Consider the following 7557-nt stretch of genomic DNA (forward strand, 5'->3'; position numbering starts at 1 on the left):
TAACCCAGCTCAGTGCTGCTCACAGTAACACAGCTCAGTGCTGCTCACAGTAACCCACCACAGTGCTGCTCACAGTTAACCCAGCTCAGTGCTGCTCACAGTTAACCCACCACAGCTGCTCTCACAGTAACCCAGCTCAGTGCTGCTCACAGTAACACAGCTCCAGTGCTGCTCACAGTAACCCAGCTCAGTGCTGCTCACAGTAACCCAGCTCAGTGCTGCTCACAGTAACTCACCACAGTGCTGCTCACAGTAACCCAGCTCAGTGCTGCTCACAGTAACCCAGCTCAGTGCTGCTCACAGTAACTCACCACAGTGCTGCTCACGGTAACGCCGCTTAGTTCTGTAATTAGTTAATCAGATGCGTACGTCAGTCTTCAAGCTCTAATATTTTGGTTTGGAAAGTCCTAGTAAATACTGCATACCCTTTTCTCTGGATGCTCTCTGTGTGGTTTCCCAGGCAGCTTCAGTAGCTAGTTTGTTTCCTGGATGTTTCCATATTAAGTGTTTTTATGGTTGTTGTTCTGTTATAGATGGCTTCAGAACAGTGGACCCTTTCGGTGGCAACACTTTTGGAGGAAAGAGTGAATTTGCAGACTTCAGTGAAATGTCTAAAAAGGTAGGTTACCGGGAAGCTTTGTGGATGTAAATACTATATAAGTCCTGCTTTATATCAATATATTCCCATATAAATAAAATAACTGCCATTGATATGATGTTATTTTCCACCTGAATCCAGCGAGGCCTTGCAGTAAACCCCCTGTATGACTGTCAAGGCAACGAGATGTAGGCTCTTAACTAAAAGCTTGTGTATAATATAGTACCTCTGTTGTAAAAAAACTTAATTTTGGATGTTTTTTTTTGTTGTCTTTATTCTGGTCGTTGTGAGCAGAAACCAATCAACCCTGTGCTGCCACCGAAGAACACACCTAACAGGCCTGCGCCTCCTTATGGTAGGTGTGCGTGTTTGTGCGTGGGTGTGTGCGTGAGTGCGTGTGTGTGTGAGCAGTCATGCACGTGTTTCTGTGCTCACACTAATATGAGAAGGAAGTCAATGTGATGGTACTTATAAAACACAGTTCTTCCTTTAGTTAGCAAAAAACAAAACAAGTGATACTCTTAGTTAAATCAAAGGAACAGAAAATAAACTGTAAAAACGTAGGCGAAGAAGCTAGGTTTAAAACACCTTTCTAGGGTAATACCACAAGACTAAAATAGACGCTTCTATTATTAAATCGGTTTATCGAATTCATTTTCTTTAAAAAACGAATCCAAGTTCTGTAGTCAGTCTCTTGTTTATTGTGGCTGTGTCTTCAATGGCACCCTATTCTCTACGCAGTGCCACCTATTCCCTACGCAGTGCCACCTATTCCCTACGCAGTGCCACCTATTCCCTACACAGTGCCACCTATTCCCTAACAGGACAGGATCAACAGTCTACAGGACAGGATCACAGTCTACAGGACAGGATCAACAGTCTACAGGAACAGGATCAACAGTCTACAGGACAGGCACTCAACAGTTCTACAGGACAGGACCAACAGTCTACAGCACAGCTGTCAAACTCATTCCACGGAGGGCCGAGTGTCTGTGGTGTTTCGCTCCACCCTTGTACTTGATTGATGAATTCAGGTCACTAATTAGTAAGGAACTCCCATCACCTGGTTGTCTAGGTCTTAACTGAAGGAAAGAAAAAAAAAAACAGCAGACACTAGGCCCTCCATGGAATGAGTTTGACACCCCTGGTCTACAGGAACGGCAGTACAGGACAGGATCAACAGTCTACAGGACAGGATCAACAGTCTACAGGAACGGCAGTACAGGACAGGACAACAGTCTACAGGACAGGATCAACAGTCTACAGGACAGGATCAAAAGTCTACAGGACAGGATCAACAGTCTACAAGGACAGAAAACAACAGTCTACAGGACAGGATCAACAATCTACAGGAACGGGCAGTACAGGACAGGATCAACAGTCTACAGGACAGGATCAACAGTCTACAGGACAGGATCAACAGTCTACAGGAATGGCAGTACAGGACAAGGATCAACAGTCTACAGGACAGGACCAACAGTCTACAGGAACGCAGTACAGGACAGGATCAACAGTCTACAGGACAGGATCAACAGTCTACAGGACAGGACCAAAAGTCTACAGGACAGGACCAACAGTCTACAGGAACGGGCAGTACAGGACAGGATCAACAGTCTACAGGACAGGACCAAAAGTCTACAGGACAGGACCAACAGTCTACAGGAACGGGCAGTACAGGACAGGAATCAACAGTCTACAGGACAGGATCAACAGTCTACAGGACAGGACCAACAGTCTACAGGACAGGACAACAGTCTACAGGACAGGACCAACAGCCTACAGGAATAGTTTGAGTTTAAGGTGAGTTTTCTGGGGCGGAAATACGTCATTTGTGGAGCATTTCATAAAAACAACTGTGTCCTAATACAGTTTAAATAAATAATAAATGGTGACTTCCCTCACTCGCGCCTCGCTCCAGTTGTTGCCAGTCATTAGGCTACCTCAGTCAGATGCCAACCTACGTCAGTGTACAAGGAAGAAACCGAGTACACGGCTTGTAAAAAAATGCTGCGGTTTAACCAAATAGTTTACCAACCAGAGAGTGGGACAAGTGTCCTAAAGCGGCACAGCTTCTCCACACCTAACAATCTTACCGCCCAATCGTTTGTTTATTTAACTAAACCCGTGATAACTTTTTTTTTCACCTTCATTTAACCAGGTAGGCCAGTTGAGTACAAGTTCTCATTTACAACTGTGACCTGGCCAAGATAAAGCAAAGCAGTGCGACAAAAACAACAACACAGAGTTACACATGGAATAAACAAACGTACAGTCAATACCACAATAGAACAATCTATATTGTGTGTGCAAATGGAGTAAGGAGGTAAGGCAATAAATAGGCCATAGTAGCGAAGTAATTACAATTTAGCAGATTAAACATGGAGTGATAGATGTGCAGATGATGATGTGCAAGTAGAAATACTGGTGTGCAAAAGAGCAAAAAAAGTTTAATAAAACAATATGGGGAGGAGGTAGGTAGTTGGATGGGCTATTTACAGATGGGCTATGTACAGCTGCAGCGATCGGTGAGCTGCTCAGATAACTGATGTTTAAAGTTAGTGAGGGAGATATAAGTCTCCAACTTCAGCGATTCTTGCAAGTCGTTCCAGTCATTGGCAGCGAGAACTGAAGGAAAGGTGGCCAAATGGGGTGTTGGCTTTGGGGATGACCAGTGAGATATACCTGCGGAGAGCGCGTGCTACGGGTGGGTGTTACTATGGTGACCAGTGAGCTGAGATTAAGGCGGAGCTTTACCTAGCAAAGGCTTATAGATGACCTGGAGCCAGTGGGGTGAAGAGGTGAGAGTGAAATTAAAATAGGTTGACAGACTATGCAGTCCCGCCGCTCAGGCTTTTCTAAATATGTTGTAAATGTTAATGTGCTGTAAAATGTTCCTATGTGCTCAGCCGTAGGCTACAGTTTAATGTGCTCAGCGTAGGCTACAGTTAATGTGCTCAGCCGTAGGCTACAGTTTAATGTGCTCAGCCGTAGGCTACAGTTTAATGTGCTCAGCCATAGGCTACAGTTTTAATGTGCTCAGTGCTCAGCCGTAGGCTACAGTTTAATGTGCTCTCAGTGCTCAGCCGTAGGCTACAGTTTAATGTGCTCAGTGCTCAGCCGTAGGCTACAGTTTAATGTGCTCAGTGCTCAGCCGTAAGCTACAGTTTAATGTGCTCAGTGCTCAGCCGTAGGCTACAGTTTAATGTGCTCAGTGCTCAGCTGTAAGCTACAGTTTAGTGTGTCAGTGCTCAGCCGTAGGCTACAGTTTAATGTGCTCAGTGCTCAGCCGTAGGCTACAGTTTAATGTGCTCAGTGCTCAGCCGTAGGCTTACAGTTTAATGTGCTCAGTGCTCAGCTGTAGGCTACAGTTTAATGTGCTCAGCTGTAAGCTACAGTTTAATGTGCTCAGTGCTCAGCCGTAGGCTACAGTTTAATGTACTCAGCTGTAAGCTACAGTTTAATGTGCTCAGCTGTAAGCTACAGTTTAATGTGCTCAGTGCTCAGCTGTAGGTTACAGTTTAATGTGCTCAGTGCTCAGCCGTAGGCTACGTTTAATGTGCTCAGTGCTCAGCCGTAGGCTACAGTTTAATGTGCTCAGCCGTAGGCTACAGTTTAATGTGCTCAGTGCTCAGCCGTAGACTAAGTTTAATGTGCTCAGTGGTCAGCTGTAAGCTACAGTTTAATGTGCTCAGCCGTAGACTACAGTTTAATGTGCTCAGCGCTCAGCTGTAAGCTACAGTTTAATGTGCTCAGCGTAGACTACAGTTTAATGTGCTCAGTGGTCAGCTGTAAGCTACAGTTTAATGTGCTCAGTGCTCAGCGTAAGCTACAGTTTAATGTGCTCAGTGCTCAGCCGTAGGCTACGGTTTAATGTGCTCAGTGGTCAGCTGTAGGTTACAGTTTAATGTGCTCAGTGCTCAGCTGTAAGCTACAGTTTAATGTGCTCAGTGCTCAGCCGTAGGCTACAGTTTAATGTGCTCAGTGCTCAGCCGTAGGCTACAGTTTAATGTGCTCAGCCGTAGGCTACAGTTTAATGTGCTCAGTGCTCAGCCGTAGAGACTACAGTTTAATGTGCTCAGTGCTCAGCCGTAGACTACAGTTTAATGTGCTCAGTGCTCAGCCGTAGACTACAGTTTTAATGTGCTCAGTGCTCAGCCGTAGGCTACAGTTTAATGTGCTCAACCGTAGGCTACAGTTTAATGTGCTCAGTGCTCAGCCGTAGGCTACAGTTTAATGTGCTCAGCGCTCAGCTGTAAGCTACAGTTTAATGTGCTCAGCGCTCAGCTGTAAGCTACAGTTTAATGTGCTCAGCGCTCAGCTGTAAGCTACAGTTTAATGTGCTCAACCGTAGGCTACAGTTTAATGTGCTCAGTGCTCAGCCGTAGGCTACAGTTTAATGTGCTCAGCGCTCAGCTGTAAGCTACAGTTTAATGTGCTCAGTGCTCCGCCGTAGGCTACAGTTTAATGTGCTCAGCGCCAGCCGTAGGCTACAGTTTAATGTGCTCAGCTGTAGGCTACAGTTTAGTGTGCTCAGTGCTCAGCCGTAGACTACAGTTTAATGTGCTCAGTGCTCAGCCGTAGGCTACAGTTTAATGTGCTCAGTGCTCATCCGTAGGCCTACAGTTTAATGTGCTCAGTGCTCAGCCGTAGGCTACAGTTTAATGTGCTCAGTGCTCAGGCCGTAGACTACAGTTTAGTGTGCTCAGCCGTAGGCTACAGTTTAATGTGCTCAGTTGTAGGCTACAGTTTAATGTGCTCAGCGCTCAGCCATAGACTACAGTTTAATGTGCTCGGTGCTCAGCTGTAAGCTACAGTTTGATGCCAGTGCTGTGCTGAGCAGACCATCCTGCTGTGGTCTCTGTCCTCATCCTCCAGCCTTAATGATCTACATCCAGGTCATATAGAATACACTCTCATCCAGAGAGACGGCCCACATTCAGTACATTTAACTAAAATAGGTAAGACAACCACATATCACAGTCGTATATTGCATTACTGAAATGATTTTCAATACGTCCTAAACAAACACAATAGCCTACATATTTGTGTGTGCAAAAATGAGGACGGGACGGAGTGATTTTTCTCAGGAAGGGACAGGAAAAATTCCGGGGTTATTAGAAAGGACTGAATTTTCACTCCCGTGTCAACTCTAATAGGCAGAACACACACTGAGGTAGAGGTGGTCAGACCGCACACTGAGGTAGATGTGGGTAGACCACACACTGAGGTAGAGGGTGGGCAGACCACACACTGAGGTAGACCTGGGCAGAACACACACTGAGGTAGAGGTGGGCAGACCACACACTGAGGTAGACCTGGGCAGAACAACACTGAGGTAGAGGTGGGCAGACCCACACACTGAGTAGAGGTGGGCAGACCGCACACTGAGGTAGAGGTGGCAGACCGCACACTGAGGTAGAGGTGGTCAGACCACACACTGAGGTAGAGGTGGTCAGACCACACACTGAGGTAGAGGTGGTCAGACCACACACTTGAGGTAGAGGTGGGGAGACCACACACCTTCAGATTCTCACACCTTTCTGTTGACCTGCTGGCAGCCTAACTTTGACCTGCCGGCAGCCTAACTTTGACCTGCCGGCAGGCTAACTTTAACCTGCTGGTCATCCATTCTAGCCACTGGTTAATTCCTATCTTAATCTGGACACTGGGTTTGGATGGTAAACTATACAATCCGTATCAGTAATCAGTCTGTGCTCAAGCAAAAAACAGACCTTATCTGTTCCAACAGCTTTTCCTGTTTACCAGCTCCTTCGAAAGGAGAAGAAAACTGAGGGCCCCGCACCCTCACAAGACGACCACACTGAGCAGGAGAGAAAAAGGGAAGTACTAACATGACACACACACACACACTCACATACACACACACGGGCACTCACACAAGTTTAATAAGACAGTGTTAGACCACAAATGAATCGTTCTGAAAAACTGATGCTACAAACTGTTACTTACCTCAACCTCTAATCCTTCTAACTAACTAACTCTCCTCCTTCTAACCAACTAACTCCTCCTAACTAAATATCTAACTAACTCCTCCTCCTTCCAACTAACTAACTCCTCCTAACTAAATATCTAAAACAACTCCTCCTCCTTCTAACTAACTAACTAACTAACTACTAACTAACTAATTCTTTCCAAACTAACTCCTGGCACTGCGTAGGGAATAGGTGGTACTGCGTAGGGAATAGGTGGCACTGCGTAGGGAATAGGTGGCACTGCGTAGAGAATAGGTGGCACTGCGTAGGGAATAGGTGGTACTGCGTAGGGAATAGGTGGTACTGCGTAGGGAATAGGTGGCACTGCGTAGGGAATAGGTGGCACTGCGTAGGGAATAGGTGGCACTGCGTAGGGAATAGGTGGCACTGCGTAGGGAATAGGTGGCACTGCGTAGGGAATAGTGGCACTGCGTAGGGAATAGGTGCACTGCTAGGGAATAGGTGGCACTGCGTAGAGAATAGGTGGCACTGCGTAGGGAATAGGTGGCACTGCGTAGGGAATAGGTGCACTGCGTAGGGAATAGGTGGCACTGCGTAGGGAATATGGTGGCACTGCGTCGAGAATAGGTGGCACTGCGTCGGGAATAGGTGGCACTGCGTAGGGGAATAGGTGGCACTGCGTAGGGAATAGGTGGCACTGCGTAGAAATAGGTGGCACTGCGTAGGGAATAGGTGGCACTGCGTAGGGAATAGGTGGCACTGCCGTTAGGGATTAGGTGGCACTGCGTAGGGAATAGGTTGCACTGCGCAGAGAATAGGTGGCACTGCGTCGAGAATAGGTGGCACTGCGTAGGGAATAGGTGGCACTGCGTAGGGGAATAGGTGCACTTGCGTAGGGAATAGGTGGTACTGCGTAGAGGAATAGGTGGCACTGCGTAGGGAATAGGTGGCACTGCGTAGGGAATAGGTGGCACTGCGTAGGGATTATGGTGGCACTGCGTAGGG

General features: G+C 46.9%; 1 pseudogene; it reads left to right on the forward strand.

Moving 5' to 3' along the window:
- The window catches only part of LOC112068992 (epidermal growth factor receptor substrate 15-like 1), a 68999-nt pseudogene that overhangs the window by 36210 nt on the left and 25232 nt on the right, over positions 1-7557 (forward strand).

This window comes from Salvelinus sp. IW2-2015, unplaced genomic scaffold (genome assembly GCF_002910315.2).
Source record: "Salvelinus sp. IW2-2015 unplaced genomic scaffold, ASM291031v2 Un_scaffold820, whole genome shotgun sequence".
In the NCBI taxonomy this organism is placed as follows: domain Eukaryota; kingdom Metazoa; phylum Chordata; class Actinopteri; order Salmoniformes; family Salmonidae; genus Salvelinus; species Salvelinus sp. IW2-2015.